The sequence below is a fragment of the Perna viridis genome, chromosome 1, assembly GCF_037379345.1.
Source record: "Perna viridis isolate PV_CMFRI_1.1 ecotype Kerala chromosome 1, ASM3737934v1, whole genome shotgun sequence".
Classification (NCBI taxonomy): domain Eukaryota; kingdom Metazoa; phylum Mollusca; class Bivalvia; order Mytilida; family Mytilidae; genus Perna; species Perna viridis.
Window position 1 is genome coordinate 17,184,592 of NC_142445.1, and position 27,952 is coordinate 17,212,543.

Sequence of the window (27,952 nt, forward strand, 5' to 3'; positions counted from 1 at the left end):
ATTAAAAAATTAGGTTTTTTACTTTCAAAATGAATATATATAAACTTAACTTTTGAGACAATCCAAAAACGAACACTAGTAGTACTCTTTCAAACCATATATTATAATATCATACAGCATATAAATGAATGTTATAACCATTATGATATATAATATCTCAGATATAATGTTCGCACATACCGACTAATAAAACATTTGTCATTTAAAATTTAAAGCACATAAAATTAAATTGCCACACAGAAAATCACGATTCTGTGATACACTGAAGTAAATTTAGCTACAGCTTTTGCTCGTGCTACTTTTTATGATATGTTTGAGGTTGCACTATACATGTGGGATTGAGGTGCACTGTTTCGTACACAAAACTGACCCGGTCTAATTTTGTAAAACTTAAAAATAAAAGGTGAAACTTGGTGGAAATATTGATTGCGGGAAGTAGAGCATTCATACAAAAACAGATGCAATATTTGTGAAGGTAGAGCATGCTTTATACTATCCGGAAAGATTCAGGTCCTCACCGGAGTGGGTTCTCTTTCCTGCACCAACTGGTGTTTGTTTTCAAAAATGCAAAATTTCGCAAGAACTTTAAGAACTAATTCATGAACAAATGGGAAGAAAAGGTACACTTTTTATTTGTTTTTTTTAATGATACCATGCCCGCTTTCTTTTTCTTTACAGTTATAAAGATCCAGAAACTTCTTTATACTTTTCGCAAAATATGTATTTGAACATGTAAATAATGTTCAATGTTATACTTTTTATAAATTCTGTAATGTTCTATCGTGCGTTTAAACGAACGCTCCTATTATCGCGCGTTTAAACGCACGATAAACGAACGACGAAAAATAATAATATTGACATATAATGAAACCGGAAAAAAAACAGAAAATAAATTTAATGTAATTATATAAATTAATAATAGCAAAAAAGTATAAAATAACAGTTAAATCAAGGAAATAATCAAAGTTCAAAAATAAACGAAGGCTTCTATCGTGCATTTAAACGAACGCTTCTATCGTGTGTTTAAACGATGTGCAAACGCACGATAAACGATGCACGAACACTAAAATGGAAACGTGAATGTCTCAAGGTGTATATGAAAATTGATATATGTATGTGACGACTCGATTCACTACAATGCTCCAACGGATCTAATTGATGCAGGGAAGATAACGTAAACTTATAGAAGGGTATGAAAAATTCCCAACGATGTTAGAACTGTCAAATTTGCGATGCAAATGTTTGATCGTTCCCTCGGCGGGACTCGAACTCGTACCGCTATGACATCTATGGCAACATCGCCTGCACAAAGTCCAGAGCCCTATAGACCACTCGGCCAGCTAGCCTAATACATGTATAAAAAAATGTTGGATTTGCTTGGTTAAGTGTCTCAATTTGGCTTTAATTCCACAAATTGTCTTAAAGTTATCTGCAGTGACCTATCTATGTAGTGGAACCTGAAGTCACTGTTAGTTTTACCAAGGTCGGTCATAAGTTTAAATCATAATGCTTTTATTTACGAACGTTGACAAATGCGTACCAACATTTCTTCCTCAATACTTCGACGCCCTGTATACGCTATTCAAGCACTATAGGACGATGTGTCCTTTGTGCTATAAAACCAATATAAACACAGAAGTTATCACATCACAATGAAATATCTACATAATAGTTGAATTATATAACAAGAATAGGTATTTTGCATATGTCAAAGAGACAACAACCCCACCGGGATGAAAATGTCAGCTCAAGGCCGCCCATTGGTCTTCAATGAACGACGATAAAACCCTCACACCACAGGACAGGCTGCAGCTGGCCCCAAAACATCATTATACAAAGGAACAGTGAAAGAGTTGCCCATATATACTCATATTGATTCAGTAGAGAGATTATTTCACAAAATTTGGATTCCTTAGATGCCATGGTAAGGAAAACTTATATCAAGATATTCATTTTGCTACATGAATACGTTCATTCTACAATTTTTTTCTTTATATTAAAGAAATTCATAATCAACAAGCTTTGAGTGTGTGTTCTTACTGAATATTGCGATCGGGAACCAGTCTATTGTTATGTCAACATGTTCCCTACGAATCGGAATCATAACGTTTCGCGCGCTTTTCATTTTTGGGTATTTTTGACGTTTTTAGGGCATTAGAGAAACAAAATCTACACTCAAAGCTTGTTGATTATGAATTTCTCACATCTCGTGAAATAAATTTTATAGTTTGAATAGCTCAGCAAGCCTCGCGAATATTAAACACAATGAGACTAAAATTTGCAAGCAGTTTATAGAAATCTCCCATCTTGAAAGGGTGACAAGGGAGAGTATTACTGCTGTCAAGGAGCGCGAAAGGGACATTGATGCTTTGTATCAGAAAATAGCTGACTTGGAATATAGATTGGAAAACCAAGAACAGTATTCCCGTAGAACAAGCCTCCGATTTCACAATGTACCCGTGCCCATTGGTGATGACGGAAAAATCGCACATCCAGTAAATACCGACCAACTCATATTAGATATATGCAACCAGAAAATGAAGCTGAACATCCAACTTCAGGACATAGGTCGGAAACACGTCATCGGTAAAGTGCGCAATGGTAAATCGCAGGTGATTGTCAGATTCATATCCTATAGGACTAGGCATCTGGTGTACTCCAATAAAAAAGCACTGAAAAATGACTCTAACGGTACATTCATTTCTGAAAATTTGACGCAGTTCAGAACAAGTCTAGTCAAGAGGATTGCCAAGCTTAAAAATGACAATCAGATAGAGGCCTACTGGACCTTCGATGGCAGAATATTTGTCAAGCGTACAGAAGATAGTACAAAGCTTATTATAAACTGTCATGACGATATCTCCAACCTAGAGCGAAGGATCCGGGAGCAACCACCGTCATAAAGTGTCTGGAATGATGACCAGAATAGCAATGATGGTGTAGAATAACTTAGTTATTATAAACAATAAATTTGTAGAAACTTAATAAACTTTTGCCAAATTAACAATTCATAACTGTCAACCAAATACTTTCTTTGTCTGTGTACTCTTTATGTTATAATATTAGAACTGTGTATTGGGTTCTAAAATATCCACGTCAAAGTGAAACACGTGATCTCTCATTGTTATTGTTACCTGGTTATTGATACTCACCTGTTCCACCATAGGGTTTTTCCTGTTGCTAAATTTAGAATAGACCACTTACCTTGACTAGAAAATTTCACATGTGTGATTAAAAGATGTTCATTTTCTCATTGTTTTTCCTCGACAACTTCATAAATTCTCTGGACTTTATGATTAATTATAAAAACGATTTCAAGAGTTAAATCTTTTCCGGCGAATCAAAAAGTAGTTGATTTCGTTTTGGAATAATTTCATTAACCAGGTTTTATAATCTTAATACCAATATCTTGCTTGTAGACACTGTTAAAAAAACAGTAGTTATTTAATATATTGTATATAATAAGTACCAAGTGTATATCATTCATTTCTGCTATTTAAAATCAAAACAAATGCTGCTTGATGTGTATGAATGAAATATAATGTCATTTGAATTCAAAATATCATGGTATTGCATTCAAAATTACTCATGATACCCGAATAATTCATTTTGTTTGTGTTTTGTAGTTACTGTAGTCCGTGTTCAGAATTATTCTAAAATATATTTTTATATTGTAGTTTATGTATTTTCCATCGTAATGTATTTTGTACTTTGTTTTGATTTTGGATTGCTGCTAGGCCTGAAGAACTGTAACACATGTCCTAGACCTCTGCTGTTGCAGTTCTGCGGATCTGTCAATCCTGACAAAACCATCCAATGGGTACGATGTGCATTGTGATGGATATATCTCTGCAATTATTTAGAATGATGCTTTATATCTAAATTTACTAAATACAAGTACATGTAGTTATACAAATTTTCAGCTTTTATGATTTACCATATTTTAATGCATTTCTGTGTTCGTGAAAATCTCTCAAAATGATCCCTAAATTCCCCAATGAAATGATATTTGTCTTTTACCTGTATATGTCTCCATATCTTGTGTTTTATATTGTTTCTCTTTGTACATTTTTATATCTGTTTATCTTTTCTCTTGGTGATGATGATTTGATACGGGTTACACTTTATAACCATGGCTGTACTGAGGTAACTTACCTTATATCTGTCCCTGTATTAGATGATGGGTAGTGACCTTAGTACTTACAGGGCAGCCATTGGTATATTCAACAACAGAAGATTTGTCAAATCTGGGCCACTAAAACCGTCAAAATCCACCTTCTTTGAATTGTTGTGTATTAATCTAAAATGTACATTTCTCGTCGTCAATCTGTCCATCCTGCAGTCAGTTAATCCTAATATTGACATTGTTTTTCTGCTTTTTGTACTCCATTTTATTTTGATCATCGGTAACATAGAGATGAACCCTGGTCCAGGATCATCTACTAGGTCATCGGTCACCGACAACTCACTATCGATATGTAACATCAATATCCGAAGTATCAGAAACAAACTTAATTTCTTAAACTTGTTTTGTGAAGATTTTGATATTATTGCCATCACAGAAACACACTTAGATCCAAACATTAAGGACGAAGAAATCCATTTAGAATCATTTTCTAAATCCATTCATCGAAAAGATAGAAATGCGTTCGGTGGCGGTATCTTGATATTAACCAAGGAAAATATCCATGTAAAACGAATGAATATGTTGGAAAATGATGTTGATGAAACTATCTGGGTCGAAATTATTGCAAAGGGTCAAAAATTTCTATTATGTAATGTTTATCGTCCACCAGGTACAGATTCGGAATTTTACACGCGCTTGAACCACTCGATAGGTACAAGTTACCTATACACTCACGGTTTAGTGATCTGTGGAGATTTGAATACGGATTTACTTGTCAGAGAAAATAATAGACTTCTCGACACAATGAATCTGTTTAATCTCACTAATGTGATCAAGAAAGCAACAAGAGTAACTGACCAACGTAGATCTTTATTAGACCCTATACTTATTAGTGATACATTGTCGTACAGCTTTTCTGATGTTTTTGATGTTCCGAGATCAATATCGGACCACGATGCAGCTGTAGTATACCTACTGTGCCCACATAAAGAATCCGTAGCCTTTAAGAGACATATTTGATTGTATGATAAAACGAATAAAGAAAAGTTTTCAGCTGATTTACAGGCTCTGGATTGGAATGCCCTCCTTCCCGACGGTACAGATGTAGATCAAATGACTGATATATTTACAGAAACATTTCTGGCCGTCGCGGGGAGGTCCATTCCAACTAGGGAAGTTACCATCAGACGAAATGACAAATCGTGGTTTAATAACGAATTAAGAAGGGAAATAAGAAAACGTGACCGTTTACGGAAAAGGGCATTAAAATCAAAAACCGACGATGACATTCTTAAGTACAAGAGGCAGAGAAATAGAGTTAATAATCTTAAAAAATCAGCAAAAGAAAAATTCGAAAGTAATTTGGACAATTTCATTTTAGAAAATGTTAACAACCCCAAAGCGTACTGGAAAATAATGAAAATGTTGATTAAGTCAAACAAAGGTTCCAACTCTATACCCCCACTTCAGAATATTATAAACGATCAGGATTTAAATGATATAGCATATGCAGATGACGAGAAGTGTGCATTACTAAATAAATATTTCTGTTCAATCACTAAATTGGATGAAGAAAATCATCAAGTCCCGGAATTTCAAAACCGAACAAATCATAAATTATCGGACGTACATATAGAAGAGTCTGAAATTATTGATATTATTAAGGTTCTAAAACCAAATAAAGCATCTGGACCCGATGTTATCAGTCATAAAATGCTTCAGCTGTGTCCTGATAAAATCGCTCTCCCATTGCAGAAAATTTTTAATAAATCTATTCAGCAATGCAAATTTCCTACTAGTTGGAAATTGGCAAATGTGACTGCTCTCTTCAAGAAGGGTGATACATCTTTACCATCCAATTATAGACCCATATCATTAATAAGTTGTGTTGGAAAAGTAATGGAAAGAATAATTTTCAAATATGTGTACAACCATCTTCACAGCAACAATCTCATCTACAAATATCAATCTGGTTTTCTTCCAAAACATTCGACTGTCCACCAACTACTTGAAATTTATAGTAACATCCTAAATTCACTTGAGAAAAAAGAAATTAACTGTTTTGTTTTTTGCGATTTTTCCAAAGCTTTTGATAAAGTCTGGCATAAAGGTCTTATGTGTAAGCTAGATTCGTATGGTATATCAGGAAATCTTGTTAACTGGTTTAAAAGTTATTTATTAGATAGACGTCAAAAGGTGATTCTAAACACATCATCCTCTAACAGCTGCTCTCTGTCGGCTGGAGTTCCTCAAGGCTCGGTCCTCGGTCCTCTCCTTTTTATAATATACATAAACGATATTGCAGGGAATTTGACATCTCTGTGCAGACTGTATGCAGATGACACTTCTTTCAGTTACTCTGACTCTGATAGAGAGCAGATATTTTCTGTTATCAGTCATGATTTGGTGGAACTGGACAAATGGTCAAACAAATGGCTTATGTCATTTAATCCGGACAAAACTGAGATTATGGTATTTTCAAACATCGAAAAGCCTGATTTTAATTTCTCCTTAAACGGTACAAGCGTTCCAATCACAGATTGTCACAAACATCTTGGTGTTACATTTAGTAGCAATGCTAAATGGAACGATCACATTGAAAACGTTGTAACTAGTGTTAAAAAACACTTGAATATCTTGCGAAAGCTAAAATACCAACTTAACCGTAATACATTAGAGAAATTATACTTAGTTTACATTAGACCCATACTAGAATATGCTCCTGAAGTCTGGGATAATTGTGGGGTTTGTCTTTCGTCTAAATTAGAAAGACTTCAATTGGAAGCTGCTAGAATAGTGACAGGTTTACCTATCTTCACCAACTCAGAAAAACTCTACGGAGAAACTGGTTGGGAAAAATTAGAAGTGAGACGTAATAGGAGAAAGTTAAACATGATGTATAATATCGAACATAAAAATGCACCTGCATACCTATGCGATCTAATTCCACCTAAAATCCAGTCACTTACAAATTACCCACTTAGAAATGGAAATGACATTATGCAGCCTTTTTGTAGACTATCTGTGACAAGCGAGTCGTTTTTTCCTTCTACAATTAAAGAATGGAATAAACTCGATATCTGCACGAGAGAACTAGATTCAATTTCTAAGTTCAAGCCCGCTTTTAAAAGTAATACAAATATCTTGCAAGTTCCAAAGCATTTTTCTTTTGGTCCACGGAAACTAAATATTATTCTGACCCAGCTAAGACATTCTGTATCTTCCTTAAAGCATGACTTGCACAGAATGAATATAGTGGATGCACCTTTTTGTAGATGCGGAAGAATGGAAGATGTTAATCACTTCTTTTTTCATTGTCCGTTATATGATGAAATAAGAGCACGCCTTTTAAACCACATTAACTGGATTCCTGATACTTTAACAATAGATGTTGAACTTCTTACACGTGGTAGTTTGGAATTAACATATGATCAAAACATAAGTTTATTGAAGCACGTTCTAGCCTTTATCAAAGATTCTGAGAGATTTTCTGTTGTCTAATAACTTGTAAGATATTACTTTGTGTACCCACTCTCCTACCACCATCATCACCATCATCATCACCACTACTTTTCTGTCAATTTTTTTTTTCTATTTCTTTCTCTTTATTTTCTATCTTTAAATTTAACTGATTATTATAAGTATACACAGTTGATGCATGCTCAATGTCATTTTGTTATTGTATATTATATTGTATTTAGGAGAGAACCTCGTAAGTGTGATTCACTTTTGTTCAATCCCTTTTGTTTATATGCAAATAAAATATGTTTAAACTAAAGCCTCGCGATCAAAACTATAGATTTTTTTCTATTCTAAGCCAATCGAACTCTGAGAACAAAATAGTCACTAGTGATGAGAACATATTTTTTTCCACACCGGTCAAAGGGTATGAAAATTGAAGCAAAATTAGAGAAATGTATTTCCCGTATGAACAACATACACGAACAAGACAGGCTCTAGTGATTCTTACTCCTTCACGCAGTGACGTAATTCCATTGAGGCGCAGAAGTCAATTATGCACATATTCGTTTGATTTTCAACCTTTTGATGTTTTTTGTATTAAACGATTAAATTTGGATGCTTAAGAACACACACGTGTATTCACATATATTTCTATTTTTTTTTACCTTTCAACGTACATGTATATAGAGGATTTACGCGCATTATTTTTTGAAAAGTTCAACCGCTTCCAATACGGAACTCTTTCTCATTCACGTAATTCTGACTTGAAATTAAAAATCATGGTTCTGTCCTTTTTACCTTATAAATGCTGGGGTTAAGCTTTTCGTTGTTCAGATGTTTCCAATGGGTTTTTGTTTGCTTAAACATTTTTTGTTCTACTTAAATTTGCAAGTCACTTTAGACTAGATATAATTTCAATAACCTGTGCTTCCTAGTCAAAGTTTTCAATATAATTTGTATATTAAATGGAAAAAAGGAATACGTTAACATAGAATTTTAAGAAATACGTTGACAAATACATGTATGTATATGACTTATAACGTCAGAGAAAATTTACAAAGAACAAACAAAACCCAAAACAACGGAACTAAAATATATACATATCAACGAGCAATTCAAACGCGAATTTCAAAAACAAGAATGGTTATTTCTAATATGTCTATATGTTTATGATGGACCCGCTTTGCTTGAACTTTCTCATATATTGAGGGTCATACTATATCCAGAGCTTCAGAACTTTGATTACACACGTAATATAGTAAGCAGTTCGAGAACGGGGAGCTTATATGATTCAGTACAATCCCTGATACACACAACAAGGGATAAACGTATTTTGTAGGAATAATCTGGATAATATACGTGACAACTACTTGGGTAAGCATAATTTGGAAGCATACTCATATGCCATTCATATCGGTAGTATTGTTACATTAATGTAGTTAACATTCGAAAAGGGTCAGAACGCAAACAATAATACAAGTGAGGCCATTCTAGTTCTCGGAAGTAAATAGAATATTCGTGGTCACTGATATTTCTTGGAACATTAAGGAGGTAGACCTAGAATAAGGGACATAACTCTTGAATGATATGTTTGTATCATATTCAATTTCACTAAAGCCTATAAAGCTTTCATTTAACACAGAATGAAATCAATCCATGTTACTTTGATGCTTACAAACTGCTGAATACAAACGTTTCAATGATTTGTAAGAGTTGTGTCCCTAACCCTAGGTCTACCTCCTTAAGTACTTCTGAATACAAAATTTTTGAGGAGTCAGATATTGTGATCGTCTATCAACACGTATAACATTACTTAAATTAAAAATGTATATTGTTTCAATTAGTTTATTATTATCTGCAACAAGCTTAAGGAGGTCAGGGTTTAAGTCATCGGCGATGATGATTTTTTTTACATTCATACGCAAATTCTATTACATGCTTTAATCGTGACCAATAACCCCGATCTGTTCATTGTGGTCGATAAGTGGCGCATAAAAGACACTGTAGAGACCATGTTATTTAACTTCTACCCATGTAATCTGATCTGCTTGACTTCATATACACTTACTTCTTTTTTGGAGTAGATTAATATTCCACACCCAGCTCTATTGCGATCTTTATGGACCCGTTTTTCTGAAAATGCTTTTAGGTCAAGATCTTTATTTTTTATGCTGTCGTCACATTTTGATTCGGTGACTATAGAATATCAAATTCTTCCGCAAAATTTCCAAAAAATTCTGATTTACTTAGAACACATTTTCAATAATATGGAGATTGTCATTGATTCGGAGGACCTGGATTTTGCTCGACATTTCTTACGAGAAGTACAAAATGTGTACAGTAGACATAATACGTTGATATTTGGTGCAGTACATTGTAAGACCGAAAGTGACACTACGAGGAGTGAACACCTAACATTGGTAAGTAATATAGTTACGAACGACGGAGAAAATTTGTGTATCAAAAAACTTCAAGTTGCTCAAGACTCCCCTTTGCTCATGTCAAAAGTCCCATCGCTGCCCTGTAACACTACTACCCATTGGTTAGGATAATAGGTACATGCAGCATGATTCCTGTTTGTCAGAATCGATGCACACACATCACACATAAACAAAATATAGTACATATTTCAAAATAAACAATCAGAGTGGAGAAAATGATATGGTAAAAGAACAAACAAATTGTCAAACATGTCTCTTAAGATAAGACTCCATGAAAATGGCACATTTAGAATGCATAGTATACACAGTCGAATCTTTTTGATCATATTCATATGAAGTGTTACTATTTGTTGTTGTTATCGCTATTTTTGTTTGACTATTGTATGGAAAGCCATAGTGGACCCCCGAAGTTACAATTTTTTTTCATAGGTTTCAATGGGAGAAAATTTGTAACTTCGGGGGGTCCACTCTGGCTTTCCATACTATTGGCAAGTATTTGATTATATTATTATTAAGAGGCTGTCCATGTAAAATCAGGCAGATCCGATGATACGGTTGGCACAGGGTAAATTTTATGTATGTCAAATAGTAAAAATATTTTTAAAATCATGCTATAAAAAAGTTTACAGAAGTTGCACTGACCTATTTACTGAACATCCTTCTGCAGATAAGCTTATAAAGAAGGGTGAATTGATTGATTGATTGATTGATGCGTTGAGAGACACATTGTTTATCTTAAACATATAATGTCAGACTTATTTCTCATTCCATAAAACACCGCATGACAACAGCATTATTTCCGGATGAGCAATCGTAGTCAAGAGCTCATGTATATTAAACATGTACGTTTGGCGTTCATTTTTGTCATGGTCTTTTCATAAACGTGCTCGAAGTCGTATAATTTGTCATTACGACTCTTAATTTTTGCTTATGTTTTAAGCTAAGTTTCGCAATTTATTGTAATTTGAGAAAATGGGGCAAGATTTTCAGACTAGCAAACCAGTTGCGACATTTCCTGACAAAACTATAATAGCGTTCGTCAACTAGAAGACGGAAATTCCAAAATGAAAAGTTCCAAAGGTTAGATGGGACAATGAATTTCCCAACTGCTGGAATTTGAATAAAAACACAAATTAAATCATCCTGCTGGAATTGTATTTGAAAAGAATTCTGAAGGATTTGCATGATTACTAATTTTTGGAATTACAAACTCATATTTTGTTTTTGATATCTTTTGTAACTTATATAACAGGATATTGTTTTTCGGTTCTAATTGAGATAGTTTTCAAATCATAAACTCAATTTGTTAATTATGTCATGGCACTGGAATCCGGCGTACATTCTTTGGTTTTGATTTTTGGAATTACAAAAAAATTATGGCAGATATGACATTTTTTGGTGCTTGTCCCGATGGTTCTCCGTACTTGTATTTTTACTGATTATATGAAAAATAAACAGATATTTTTTTTATACAGAAAATAAAACTTTTGTACTTAAACTGTATCTATCTTAAATCAAGATTTGCTGTGAAGCTGTTATGTCCATTCGTTTTGTTTAGAATTTAAAACATTTCATATCGAGGGCAGTTCAAATTCATTGCTGATGTATTTTTAAGTAAAGAGTGGCACCGATTCAGAAAATTGAAAACAGAGACAGATGCTGCATTGGCACCGATACCCGACAAATTTCACCGTCTGACTGGAGCTGGAATTAATTGTTTAATCGAATCGTCGGAGGCGCAGAACTACAAACTTTTTTTAAGACGGGTTTAATATACGGAAATAAGATTATACAACACGGTCACGTTAAGACTTCCTGTTACCAGTGTTTTGGTTAAGAGCCGGAGGCCGGCGAAAACGTTTTCGGTACTCATACTCGTTCAATCCGGGGCCTGTAGTACTTCTTTATTATCTTTATTCTGGCTCCGATGTAAATACATGGTAAGTCGGCATGTGAAACGAGGGACAACAAGAAACCAGTTATACGTGTCGATCTGTTTGTAACATCATAATTTTCTTTTCATTTCCCGTGAACAATCAACACTGAGTAGATGTAATTGTTTCGCATCGCAATGTTAAAAGGACTCTCCTTGTTTTTTTTTGTTTTTTGTTTTTTTGTTGTTTTTTTGTTGTTGTTGTTTTTTTTTTTTTTTTTTTTGGGGGGGGGGGTTGTTTTGGCACTGGACGTGCCTATAAAATCAAAATCACAGTATTTATAAGCACATTATTATGAATAGACAGTAAAACTATGACGCTTTGGACATACCCATACCATTTCTTGGTCTCTTTCGGCTTTTAAGCACTGATGACTTGATGTTGAGCCCTCCGGATGTTTAAGAGTAATAATAATAAGAGTTATTTTATTAGCTGTCAATATTGTTACATTGACATAGTCGAAGGTCATTACACAGCATTCATTGTTAAGGATAAAAAAGTAAACAATCAAGGGATCTTTAGAAAAAAATGGCAGGAATCTTACAAAAATATTAATTTAATGTTTTAAACACTGATGTATTTAAATACTTAATTTGGCTCCATAACACACCCAGATGCAAGGACTAAACGTATTTTTTATCAGAGGCTGAGGGCCGCTTAGCCTGAAACTTTTTCCTCCTATTCAAAACCTCCGTCAAAACACTGAGTTACTTCGTTATTCGATCACAGTTGTAATGCATAATTCAAAAATCACTTTTCAAAGAACTAAATTTCTTATTGTAATTCTCTCTGTAACAGAGAAAGCACGGAAATAATGGAGATTATATAATTCCTAAGTTAATGAACCTGTGCGAATAGTGGGGTCGTCATATACCAAACGTGTATTTTTCTTGAGTTCGTAAATGATACACTTGAAGGCACAAATATTGACCTCTGTAGTGATCTTAGGTTTAGGCTGATCCAAATCCTGGTCAGTTTGGGGAATCCCCCAGATGATGACACTGGTTTCCTCCTAATTACGTAGAAGTCTTCAAGCTCCAGACACTGACCCAGACAGACATGACAACTGACAAGTACCTGCAATAAATATAGAAACTGGAGCCCAGAAGTAACTACATGTAAGTAGTACCAGTTACCTCTCTGGCGCTGCGAACTGTGGGGAGTTAATATTATAGAAAAATTCAGATTTTCTTTAATTTTTCAGGGAAGTGCTGCCTGACCACATGGTCCAGCGGCAGCCATCTTTATTCTGACCCCTTGTCCAGGTTTTTGAAGGGAAAGGGACTTCGTTTCGGGCAACTGTGCTAGTGTTGGTGGATAAACATAGACACAGCTGACATTTTTATATTATATTTTTCACTGTTGCTAATTTTTCTTTTTTTTTCTAATTTAACCAGGGAAATTGTTGGAAGGGACCCAGTGCTGCGAGACAGTAGGGCCTAGACAGTTGGTTGATTTGGTAACTTGAAGGAGAATAATATTACCAACCCGTATTGTTTTTATGTAAATATTTCTTCTCCGTTATTAGATTTGCCTAGGGAAATTGTTTGTTTCTATCTGTGTTTGTAACAACACACAGCAACAAAAGAGGAATATTTCACCTGCAATTGGCAACCTAGGGGGCCAGTGTAAAAATCTGGTTTCCCTTAAAAATACAGTAAACCCCATAAAAAAAAAACCAAAAAAACAAAAAAAACAAAATCCATACCTTTTAACCACATCAAAACTTGGAATAAATTAGTCCATGGGCTGGGAGGTTCCACTGTGCATCCCTCCCACTCATCATCTGCATGGTGATTTTCAGGTACCTTTATACCTCCCATTATCGAATCAATTTGTCGCCAAAGAATATTCTCGGATTTTTTTTCAGTATAAGCCTATATTTGTACCCCACTGGGTAAAAAAAACCAAGATTTTTGTGACTCAATTGTTTGAGCGTCAAAGCCTTCCAGGGATGGCACGTGAGAACAAACTAAACAATTTAGATAACAACATGTAGCAAAATGACTCAACTTTACAATGGTGCCAAGGAAAATGCGGTAACACGTCGGATTTGTGGTTAAATGAAAGAAATGTACCCCTACCCCGCCGAAAAATCGCTTAAATTGACATATTTTTCAATTTAAAACCCCCTAGAGTATTAATGCTTCAGTAAAAATGACTTATTTGGTATATTCTGCTTAGTATTATCAGAATTTATACTTCTGGGGTTCTTTTCATGAATTTTGGCAATTTTCGTAGTCAGAATTTATCAAAATATGCGAATAATTGGATTTTCGATTTTTCGCTCAAAAGTAACATAAATTCCACTCTATAAGTTATTGCTCAACTAAAACGTCTCAAATTTGGTGTCATTCGATAGATACTTTAATTGTCTATATAAATAAACCACGAAAACCTAATTTTCAAGAAAGGGTTTTCAAAAAATGTTAAAACAATTACCGCACCCCCTACAAAACTGGTCTCAGTATCAAACAGAATTCTCATTCACAGCATACCAGCATCGTAATACTCATGTTTTAGGCATTCATAGTTAAGATAATGATGTTCCCAATATATCTGATCAATTCAGGCGCTTAGATTTTCTTTTTGGAGTAATAATTATAATTATTATAAAATCGGAAAAAATGGGAATTTTCAGAATTTCATAATTTCTTCTATATCACCCGTTATTTCCCTTTTATTTAGAATATCATAGTTTAATCAAGCTTTTGTGTGATACGGTACATTAGTATAGTATCGTAGCTTCAAAATGAGCCCAGATAGACGATAAATATTTGAATTTTTCTAAGTCAAGTTAGTTGAAAAATTGCTACCCCTACCCGTGAAAAAAATACCTCAACATGATTGTTTGTTGTTTGTTGGGGTTTAACGCCCGAGCAGCAATATTTCAGCTATATTCAGACGTTGAACATGAAATTGATGATGAAATGAAAAAGGGATGGGACACGAGGACAATGGGGTCGACAAATTTTGATCGCCACTGGAAATAGGGAGAGGTGGGTAGAGTCGGGCAATTTAGCCTCCTGTGGCGGAGCCCTATGGTTCCTACTCTGGGAGAATACCACAATAGGGTTCTTTAACGTGCTAGGAACGTGGCATCTTTCCCAACACGGTGCACCACTATGGTTTGCGGTCAGGTTTTCCGTATTATAGCCTGACAACCCCAGCATGTAACACGCCAGGGGTATCCCATTCCACCACCTGGGGCACACATCCCAGTTGCTCTGTGGGCAAAGCGCCCTAGCCCCCGGCTAGGGTTCTGAGCACTATTTAGTCGCTGCTGCAGGCCTATTCTTTATACACCCGGACCTGCACGGGACTCGTGTAGGGACGTTCCCCCATTACTTCTAGACAAACCCTATCATGAAAGTTGGATAAAAGGCCTAGAAGCCACTAAGATAGATGAACACAAAAGTGATCCCCCAATGAAACCAGATATCCATTCTCAGAATAATTTTAATAGGGAATGGTCCTATGGAAAAGGACTCCTTGCCATCAAGTATGATGAACACACATGAGATCCCCCAATGCCACCAAGTATTCCCATTCACAACAGTAAGCAGTCCCATGGAAATGGTCTTATGTCAATCACAGGTGACGATTCCCCATTGCCACCAAGTATTCAATTCAAAACAGTGAGCGGCCGTATGGAAAGGTTCTTATGCCGATCAAGGGTGATGAACACACATGAGATCCCCCAATGCCACCAAGTATTCCCATTCACAACAGTAAGCAGTCCCATGGAAATGGTCTTATGTCAATCACAGGTGACGATTCCCCATTGCCACCAAGTATTCAATTCAAAACAGTGAGCGGCCGTATGGAAAGGTTCTTATGCCGATCAAGGGTGATGAAAACACGGGGGATCCCCAAATGCAACCACATGTTTGCATCACCCTTCATATCCAACATGTTAAGGGCTTATGTCCATCAAAAAAGATGAACACACAGGAGATCCTCCTACAATGCCGCTAGGTTTACCTAATCAGGGATGGGTGGTATCCAGGGAGAAAGGTCTAAAGCCCAAAGTGGATGAGCACACAGGGGAGCCCCAATATCACATGAGATGCACAAGCAGGAAGGGAAGGCATTAAACACTCTCCAAAAATCAAGAACTGTAACCATTAGAAATGTGTTATGTGAGAACAGTTCCAGATTCCAAGGGCAAGGATTTAAGGCCATTTTGCAAACAATGAAACAAGTACCACTTGTTTCCAACAGTACAGATATGTTCAAACTCCTTTATTCATATGATTTTCCACATACTGATAAAGTTAATGACTATCACTGTTCACAAGCTTAGAAATTGGGTTTTACCATACCTCTAAAGTTCCCTTGGAGGTCAGAAAATAATCACTGGTGTACCATTGTACCTGGGAAAGTCCCATTAGGTAGGCAAATAGAGTGGAGAGGTAAGGATCCCTAGTCAATGTGGGTGCGATCCTGGTTAAAACGAGTTACTAAATCTTAGGATACAAAGTCCAGGGAGCAGTACAACTGCCCTCAGTTCTCAACCAGAGGCATTTACTCAGAGCCTCAAGAAATTGTAAATACTCCCATCATTGTAAAAAATGTTTTGTTGGTTTGTTGCATTCTGATTGACCCCCACTTCCCCCCAATAGTCGACCCTAAACCTTTTCAGGTAAAACGAAGGGGGGTGTTAAGCATAGGGTAATTGGAAGGCTAGCAAACTAGTGCTCATTTTCCTGTATGCTGATACCAAATTTGCTACCAAAATTACATTTTTTATTGAAGTTTTGATCATTTTCCACGAGAGACCCTGTTTTGTTGACATTTTGAACCGTAATAGAGAGTAGGCAGAGCTTGTTACTTTTGAAAAATGATCAAAGCGTCAATAAAAAATGTAATTTTAGTAGCTTGATTGATTGATAGTTGGGGTGTAACGTCCGAGCAGCAATATTTCAGCTATATTCAGACGATGAACATGAAATGATGATGAAATGAAAAATGGGATGGGACACAAGGATAATGGGGTCGACATATTTTGATTGCCGCAAGAAAAAGGGGAGGGATGGGTAAGGTCGGGCAATTAAGCCTCCTGTGGCGGAGCGCGAAGGTTCCTACTCCTATCGAATACCACAGCAGGGTTCTTCAACGTGCGAGGTACGTGGCATCTTTCCCAACACGGTGCACCACTGTGGTTAGCGGTCAGGTTTCCGTATCATAGCCTGACAACCCCAGCAACACGCAAGGGGCACTCCATTTCACCACCTGTGTTAAACCCGAACAATCAATCAATGAATTTCTTCAATCAGGGTTTTATACGTACACGCGTTTTTTCTTTAAAAAATAATAAAGACCTATGAGTTCTATATACACATGTATGTACTAATGTTATGGTCAGGTTTAGCGTATTACAAATTTAGGTACATATGTACGCACTATTTCTTCTTAATTTTAGGTACACAGTTTCGTTTACTTCGTCTTTACTTTTATTGAAGTATTGTGTTCTTAATGCATATTTACTTATAATTAAGGTAATAATTGGCGTCTTCAGGCGCAGCTTGTGTTGTGTGTCTCGTCCGCCTTGTGACAATGACCGGATTTTAGGTCAAGTTAAGAGTAATATAATTTTCTTCAGATTCAGTAACCTGATCAAAGTGGGACCAAACACCAAACCGTCGCCTTTATATATGTCAGTTGAAGTCCTGTTACAATACTTTTTAAATAAAATCCAGTCAAATCGCACGATTTGACTCACGAGTCGTAGGTGTGAAACACTGGCTTTGTCTCTGTACATATGTTTTGCGTTGTCAAATATAAAAGTTTTAACGTTAATCAATTTATAACTATTTTAACGCACAGTAGTACTAATATGCATTTATTCTAAGAGTACTTATTACAATGTATGCTGGAGTAATGTAGCACCGACTTCTCAAATTAATTTTAGTGCTTGAAACCATTGGAAGTTTTAAGTAAATATTAATTTTAATCATTTAGTAATAAGGGAACCAGTTGCTGTTCTTTTTTTTCTCTATTCTTGAGCTTTTCTTGTCTGACAACTACGTACATAAATCTCTTTCTTGTAATATAAGATTCGTAGTTATGTTCTATTTTGATGGGAACGAACTATTGACCAGTCTCTTTTAGTAATTTCACGCGGCCATCCATTGAACCACGAGTTCATCAGCGTAATTACTTTTAGATATCAAAGATCATGTTTTCCTGTCATTTTGAGAGAAGGATACCTCATGGATCTATCAAAATTAATTGAGAAAGCATTTCAGTCCTTATGTGTCTTCGCAAAGCTTTTGTTGTCCACTGATAGATTAAATGAAAATTGTCCGAATATTGACACGTACAAATCCCACCCGGTAAAATATGTTTATCAAGCTGAATCGCACAATCATGCAGAAGAAAGAGATTTTTAACGGTATACTTTGTAAAACGGGAAAATTTTAACGCTGTACTAAGCACTTTAAATAAATAAACAACTATAATTATCCTGGAAATATAACAGGTTCAAAATATTCATGACATGAGGTCATTTTAAAATGTACAAACATGTAATAGTGTGACTGAACACTCGTAGAAAAAAAACAATCTTTCGTTGAAGCATACTATAGTGGGATTCTGTGCTACTTCCGTTGTTGCAAAAAACTAAGGCCGGACCTCTGTAACAATTCGGTGCCTGGTCATCTCCATCTACCTGCATATCAAAAAGTTATCGTTTACCATTATTAAACATGTGAATTTCGTGCAGATGAGCTCCATGGAGCGGAATACGTTAATTTCCTCTCTTACTAGAGTAAATTTCGAACATCAGATGATGTTAGGAGCTTGGCAGTACGGTTGAGGTTGTGCTAGTTACAGGAATGTCCAAGTGTTCCGCGACACTTCTGCCTGATGATTTTCAGTGGGGTTCGTAGGGTTCATTTCTCTGTTTGCACTTTTTAGTTCTTTGTGATCTTTGGTTTGCTTTCTTCTGTTAGGTGGTCCTGCCCAGCGTTGTTTTTGTTCATGGTTTTCCAACCGTTTTCTTGTTCGGTATTACTACTTCTTTTTTAAGGAAGGATTCTTCTTAAGCTCACGTGTGTTCTTTGAAACAGGTCAAAAACACTAACTTCTCAGGCAGTAACCCGTCCTGAAAACACATTGAAATTGAAGTAACTTAATCTACATATTTACGAACATCTACAAACATATAAAAATCAAACACAAAAATTGCTAGTGTAACATAATTTTCCTATATAAACAAAAAACCCCAATCACATATTTTAAAAGATCTTTTCGAAGCCTACATGTAACTCTATAGTATATTCGTCCTACGGTTGGGCCCCGGGCAGGTCCGGGTATAAAAGAACAGGCCTGCAGCAGCGCTAAGCTTGTCGTAAAAGGCGACTAAATAGTGCTCATAACCCTAGCCGGGGGCTAAGGCGCTTTGCCCACAGAGCACATGTGTGCCCCAGGTGGTGGAATGGGGTATCCCTGGCGTGGTACATGCTGGGATTGTCAGACTATAATACAGAAAATCTGACTGCATACCATAGTGGTGCACCATGTTGGGAAAAATGCCACGTTCCTCGCACGTTAAAGAACCCTTTGTGGTATTCTCCCGGAGTAGGAACCATTAGGCTCCGCCACAACAGGCTAAATTGCCCGTCCCTACCCATCTCTCCCAATTTCCAGTGCCAAACAAAATTTGTCGAACTTATTATCCATGTGTCCCATCCCATTTTCATTTCATCATCATTTCATGTTCATCGCCTGAATATAGCTGAAATATTGCTGCTCGGGCGATAAACCACAACAATCAATCAATCAATCATTGGCAGCACGCAAAGTAATAAGTAAAGGGAAGAATACTTATGATATTAAAATTTATTTGAATTAAAACATTTACTAGTATTTACCTTATATTCGACCTTTTTGGCACTTCCACAATACAACCATGTTAATAACAAATATATTGGGTGATAAGCATTCTTTGACTTTTAGAACATGCTGTCTTAAACAGTATGCCTAGATTAAGTGTCTAGTTCAATATGGATCAAATATGTTTTTTGTCCAAATACGTTGTAGTTTTAAAATAACTCATTAATTTTACCGATATATTTGATTCTAATGCTGCTGATGAGAGGTTATTCCTTGTAAAAAGTGTACAGCATATCAAAATTCGTGATGTATATGACTGGTATTTTTTGTATTCTATATTATACAGAATCACAACATGTGTGTAAAGTCATAGTAAGTTTAGTATAGATATACCTTCGTAGAGATGTCCTTCATTTTAAACGAAAGTAATAGTTGATAAAAATAGGAATCTTACTTGAAGGCAAGCTGCTGATTTACTTATTTTACAACAGAAAGATATTTTTATGGTATAATCTATTAGTAAACATGGACCACCAACGAGGTCTATTAAGACAAGATACACATGTACGTTATCACGTATAGAAGGCATCGATCTGCACTACTCAGTCAATCCGACACAGGCACTTTTCGAGACACTTACATAATTCCACAAATTACTTCATGTAAGGATATGGGTGCATATTTTATTTCAAAATTTCGAGTCGTTTATTCTATTAAAAATATTCCTTTCGAACTCACGACCCTTCGCGCGTGGAGTAGCACGCTACCACTAGACCACCATGACGGCTAAATGCTGAATAGAAAAAGGAAGAGATCTGTCGAAACACAACAAAATCACTATCGTATAACCCCTATAAAAGAGTTACAGAGATAACCAAAAGGTCTAAAGTAAGTGTAAACACACCTTCAGGTAAGCTCTGAAAGGATCAGATAACAAAAGTAATAAAATCCACGATAACAAAACGATAACACTCCTATAAAAAAAACCCTAAAAAAGTCTGGACACACTAATGATCAACATTTATGTCAGGGTGAAATCACTCATTTCTAACCAAGTATGTCTGCTACAAGCGCAGCAGACATCTTGGTAACAGTGGACAAACATCCGAGGAAGCATATCTGATCGCGGGCAAATGTCTACTGGTAGCTGGAATCAAGCATTGATAAGTGACAAAAAGTATACCAAACTGATACATTATCATTTTGCAATCATGGATAATTGTTTAGCGTATGAATTTTAAGGGGAGCCAGTTTAGTTTGATTTCGGATTATATAAAACACTTGCCATGGATTCTTCAATTTATCGTGTATATTTACGACCCAACCTTTGCAGGCTGTTTGAGTTCACAAGGAAGTTTCACCAGACTGTATTGTAAGTAAATACAAGAAATTAACAGTTAAACAACTGATTATTATACCAGATGATAAAAACCGAATGACAAAAATGTCTGAAATGTCTCCAGAACTACATGATAACATCACATTCATTTTTGATAGTTTCGTATTCCTCGACAGCCCTTCCCCTTTTTGTTCTACATCTACAAGAGTTAACTCAATATAAAAATGCCGTCCGTAAACTTGACTTCCTTCTAAAAAAACATATTTAAACAATAATGACGTTTTCATGCGGTTGTTACGTTTGTTTGTTTGTTGGGGTTTAACGTCCGAGCAGCAATATTTCAGCTATATTCAGTCAATGAACATGAAATGGATAATAAAATGAACATGAAATGAAAAAAAAAGGATGGGTCACAAGGATAATAGGGTCGACAAATTTTGATTGCCACTGGAAAAAGGGTGGGTGGGTAAGGTCGGGCAATTTAGCCTCCAGTGGCGGAGCGCAAAGGTTCCTACTCCTATCGAATACCACAGCAGGGTTCTTTAACGTGCGAGGAACGTGGCATCTTTCCCAACACGGTGCACCACTATGGTTTGCGGTCAGGTTTTCCGTATTATAGCCTGACAACCCCAGCATGTAACACGCCAGGGGTACCCCATTCCAGTTCCTCTGTGGGCAGAGCGCCTAGCCCCCGGCTAGGTTTTTGAGTACTATTTAGTCGCCTTATAAGACAAGCTTAGTGCTGCTGCAGGCCTATTCTTTTAACACCTGGACCTGCACGGGGCTTTTTAAGTTTTGAGTTTAGTTTTTTTCTAAAAAAAATTGAACATATGTATATTCATCACATGATCCACCAATTAAACATGTTTTATATTTTTATATGTTTCAATGGAACCAATATTTCAGATGAAGTTTTTCGTTTTCTAAATGAAAGGTTTTACAAATTGATGCCCACGTCTATGATAAAATAAAATTGTCTAATACGCAATGACATATAATGGTGACATTTGTTATGCCATGTCTTGGATGAAATTTGTCTTACGAAGTGATATATAATGACTATGATTGTTTTATCCCATGTCTATGAAAATGGCCTTGATATTAAATGTGTTTCTTTTACTATGATATATTATGACCACGCTTGTTATCCTATGTCTATGAAAACTTCTTTGATATTAAATGTGTCTCTTGCGCAGTGACATGGTTACCCCATGCCTATGAGAACGACCTTGTATATAAAATGTGTCACTTGCCTATTGATCAAGTCGAGGCTTCTGGATTAATGAATATGCGCATTATAAATTAGTGTCACCCTACAGGAATCGCAAGTACAATAAAGCAATATTAAATTAATGCTACTATAATGCATTTTACCTTTAACGAGTGTACAATGGCGGATCTAAAATACGGACGGGGAAAGGGGGGGGGGGGGCGATCAGGGATTTAAAGAGAATTTCAATATTTTCTAGGGTGGGATTTGATGGACTTCCTCCATATGAATCTGACTATGGTCTACATGCATGTGCATGTATTTTGCGAGAGGTTCCCGGAAGTTTACTATTTAGCTATACTGTACCGCCTTAAGGCGATATGTCACACCGGCGTGGATACAGCTTTACATTGTTCTAACATAAGGTTATATTATGATATCAAAAGATTTTGTTTGTTTGTTGAGATTTAAGGTCCGAGCAGTTTAATATTTTAGCTATATTCAGACGATGAACATGAAATGGATGATAAAATGAACGTGAAATGAAAAAGGGTTTGGACACAAGAACAATGGGGTCGACAAATTTTGATTGCCACTGGAAATAGGGAGAGTTGGGTAGGGCCGGGCAATTTAGACTCCTGTGGCGGAGCCCTATGGTTCCTACTCCGGGAGAATACCACAATAGGGTTCTTTAACGTGCGAGTAACGTGGCATCTTTCCCAACATGGTGCACCACTATGGTTTGCGGTCAGGTTTGTCGTATTTTAGCCTGACAACCCCAGCATGTAACACGCCAGGGGTACCCCATTCAACCACCTGGGGCACACATCCCAGTTGCTCTGTGGGGGCTAGGGTTCTGAGCACTATTTAGTCGCCTTTTACGACAAGCTTAGCGCTGCTGCAGGCCTATTCTTTGAACACCCTGACCTGCACGGGGCGAATGAAGTGTGTTAATTGCGTATCTATCATTGATAATTGTAGTTTGTTGTGTAGTTGGTGGTTTATGCTATGCATTGGTGGTATCCTTTTAATGTTGAATTTTGTTTTTTACCTTTATCTGCCTTTCTTTTGCATGTTTAACACAGCTGTGTATTTGTGAGTTTTTTTGCAATGCATTGTGTATTTCAACGGTTTTGTATAGTGTTGCAGCTACAGAGCCTCTATCTAAACTACATATCGTAAATTAATGCAATCAGAAATGAAAAAAATACTACATGTATATATAGTTATAGTTCTTGAATGGTAAAATTTCTATTTCTTGCATGATACGTTCTCGTATTTCATTTTTGAAAAATTGTAGTAATACACGCGGTAATAAACATCTTGTCGCTGAGAAAATAGATGTAGTATACTACTAGTATTAAAGCATAACGCAGAGGGTAAATCTTAAAGCTGGGTAGTGGAGCGTTAAAATTACCGCAGAGGGTAAATCTTAAAGCAGGATAGGGGATCGTTAAAATTATTGTTATATATGATTTAATTCAAAATGTCTATGACAGTGATCTAGATCTCCCTTCATTTCTGCACCGTTATGCATAATTAAATTATTGTACACTGATCAATAAATACACAGTTTAGTTTAGTTTAAACATATTTTATTTATAAATGTCAAACATATATGTACAAAATAGATCAAAGTTTGACAAACAGGATTGGAAACAAGCACTTAGTCTAAGCTTTTATTAATCCGTCTCCTTATTAATACTTACAATTTATGCATTTAAACATACAACAAACATGCTTAGGAAATAAGAAACATCGTGTACACGTAGTACTATATAAAACAATATAGATGTTGAAAATTAAAAGAAATTAACAAAAAAAGTATAATCATGCATGTTGGAAAGAATGAAAGTGTTGAAATGCAATTGAACAGAAGCATTTGTTCTGGACAATGTAGTTTTGAATAGGTTTATAAAATACATGAATATTTTCATCCAATGTCAGAATATCTGACCAATACGATAACAAATTTATATCGATAGGATAATCAAGTGTATTTACTGTTAGCCCCGTGCAGGTCCGGGTGTTAAAAGAATAGGCCTGCAGCAGCGCTAAGCTTGTCGTAAAAGGCGACTAAATGGTGCTCAGAACCCTAGCCAGGGGCTAGGGCGCTCTGCCCACAGAGCAACTGGGATGTGTGCCCCAGGTGGTGGAATGGGGTACCCCTGGCGTGTTTCATGCTGGGGTTGTCAGGCTATAATACGGAAAACCTGACCGCAAACCATAGTGGTGCACCGTGTTGGGAAAGATGCCACGTTCCTCGCACGTTAAAGAACCCTACTGTGGTATTCGATAGGAGTAGGAACTATAGGGCTCCGCCACAGGAGGCTAAATTGCCCGACTCTACCCACCTCTCCCTATTTCCAGTGGCAGTCAAAATTTGTCGACCCCATTGTCCTTGTGTCCCATCCCTTTTTCATTTCATCATCATTTCATGTTCATCGTCTGAATATAGCTGAAATATTGCTGCTCGGACGTTAAACTCCTACAAACAAACAAACTGTCGACGTCGTCGAATATTAATCTATCACCAATTAGTAATGGTAGTATGTCTGAATGTAACGGCTTGATACCGGATGTCATATTGCAGATTGCCCACCAAGATTTGGATAAGCATCTCTCGGCTGATAAACAACTAAGTTAATCTGAACGATATTTCTCACAGGCGAGTCTAACTTGTGATCCCACATTATTTCTTATTTTCTTATATGCTCTAGTCAGACTGTCTTGCAGGACGTATTGCCTTAGCATGAATACGGGTTTTCGACCAAATAAGTTTTTTTCGTATCACCTATATTCATGCAGGACTCGCTTTTCGAATAGTTACAAAAACGATTCGGAATATATGCACGAGTCCGCAGCATGTAAAATACACCTGGTTACATCGCTCACAATATTGTCTATATCATTTGAGTTCAGAATATTGTCCCAAACAGTATAAGCCAAAATCTGCCTATACATACTGAAATTGCCCAGGTTACAATACTAAACTTCACGTTTAAACGTCTTTTTAACTGGTTTGCGGGAATTTATAAAGCCAACGACAGGGCAGTGGTAACGAATTTGGTTTCAGGGGATTTACATGTATTTGAAATCCTAATATTCCATATAAGGAAATCTTTGTACCACATTATTTATCATATACGACGACAGCATCACGAGACATTACTAATTTTCATCACAATTTCTTAGAATATAAATGTTTGACCTTTGACAGAACTTGGAGAACGACATATGTGGCATCTTTTACCTTGTCTTATCAACTACAACAAAAAAAATAATTAATGGTTTTTTTTATAGTACCAAATCCACTAGAGTCATCGCCCGGGTGCACACGCCCTTCAGATTATCTAGTATGTTAGTTTTGATTAAATTGAATCCCATTATTTATATTATTAAAGCAGCTTACATTAAAGAGAGCTATTTACAGTAGATGCTGATGTCCAGAATCATAGCATTCATATAAGAAAAACCATAACATTAGTTCCATATAAGTAGAACAAATACTATATTTCACAGATCTTTACATTTGCTACTTCTGTTCACAAAATGATTCCATCAAAGATTAACAAATTAAAATGCTTGTCAGCTTAAGAGAAGGTCATAATATGCCTATTAATCATAATGAGGAAAAAACACCAGTTCAACATAAGACTTCTTTTTTCTGCAAAACCTATTTCAATTAAACAATTTGTTACAGTACGCGTAACAAGTATCAATTAAAATTAACTAGTTTTTTCCTTCTCTTCTTAATAAAGAAAACACAGAAAACAAAGTCAACGTTCTTCTTAACCTCTACTTTTCTTCAATTATACAAGTTACTTATTATTGCTGCAGTAAAATTCTTAATTATCTACGCACAGTATCTTTTTTTCGTTAAATAGTTTACAGAGAAATGAAAGTGAGCTTTAAGCAAGCCTATGTAAAGTGAGCTTTAAGCAAGCCTATGTAACGTGAGCTTTAAGCAAGCCTATGTAACGTGAACTTTAAGCAAGCCTATGCATGTAGCTACACATGTACCAAATGTATCCCTTTCCTTAGTAAAAGAATACATCTATTGAACTATCCATTTAAGTCCTATATCTATACAAATTTGAAATGTTTTAATGTTACTTTAGAGATACGTAATGAACGATCACCACAAAGCTTAATGTATCAAGCAGATACAAAAACATGTTATTTTATTCGAGTGCATCCTCTAAATATTAAGTTTCTCATTATAAATTCAAATTTAATGACCATCTTGTATATGTATTTATTTATATACGCCGTTAAAATCTAGTTTTAGAATTTAGAAGTTGGTTCAGTTCGCTTACAACGTAGGTACAGAAAAAGACGGAGACATTACGTCTATTGCCAATTATTGTAACATGTGAAAAATAACATTCTCTTGAATAAGCTTATCCAGAATCCAGATACAAAATACTTGTTGATCAACTATTTATTTTTCATAAATGACATGCATCCTTACACAGAACAAAAATGACATTGCAATTCGTCAGTCGTATTATTGAGTGCAAAAGAAGTAGAGGAAACTTGACTTCATAGAGATATTCAAATACATTTTAATACGGGAGTGGATCCAAAGATTTTAAAAAGTGGATTTCTCCAGAAAAAACGTTCTAGCCTCTTACATGACCTGTATTTGCTTATTTTGCCCAAAATTTGTATAATATACATTGTATATATATTAACATTTTTTCCATAAAGGGTATATGTTGAAATTCATCAATTGTAACTATTTCATGATCATTCGTAATCAAAGGAACCAAAATTCTTGCGGAAGTCAGAAGAATTTTATCCAGGGACAAAGACCAGTCATAGAAAACAGACAACAAAGAACAATAAATAATCAAAATAATATATACAAAGTAACAAAAGTAAATGAGCAACTCGGACTCCACCAAACACTGGGAGCATGAACCAGGTGCATTGGTAGGATAAGCGTCATTTAACGATCTTGAAGTCTGAGAAAAAGTTGCTTATCAAGTTTAGGAACATTCGTCAACTGCACTTCGTAATTTCTTAAAATTTCTAGGTAGATTATATCTTATATTCGTTTGTCTTTACTCTCTCTTTAAATAGTTGATCACCGTGTTTTGAATCTTAAAGGATAAAGATTCGGGACGGATGGATGGATGGATGGATAGGTTGATTGATACCGCTCAACATGCAAGATACAAAGTATATGCAAGTTGAAAGTGTAATCTATAATGTAACTACCTGTTCTAACAGATTAATTTGCAGTATGGTATATGATAGCAGGATTCACATACGTGTAGCCCTTCATGCAAACAATTTGCTTTTACTAAGCACGACACGCATTTGCAACGAATGTATAATTAAAGAATAATAAAGGTTTTTGAACATTTCTTTTAACAGGACTCTGATATATAACATGCAGCGAGAAGTACGTTCAGTTTGACAGTTACTTGTATTGACACAATCATATGGTGTCGTCTTCTGCATGATTAGAAAATAGAAAAAATGGATAAATGTGCATATATAATTTCATGCAATTTTAAGGCTCGGACCATGTAAAAACATAATTTTGAATTTTCAAATTTGAATTTAAAAACTAATCAAACTTTACTTTCC

The 27,952-nt window shown here is 35.7% G+C and overlaps 1 long non-coding RNA gene across 1 annotated transcript; it reads left to right on the forward strand.

Moving 5' to 3' along the window:
- The first annotated feature begins 20,788 nt into the window (after positions 1–20,788).
- On the forward strand, positions 20,789–27,733 carry LOC148627525 (uncharacterized). Its single transcript, XR_015920931.1, has 3 exons — positions 20,789–21,174; positions 25,655–25,707; positions 27,440–27,733. It is a non-coding gene; the product is annotated as an uncharacterized LOC148627525 (long non-coding RNA).
- The last annotated feature ends 219 nt before the right edge of the window (positions 27,734–27,952 follow it).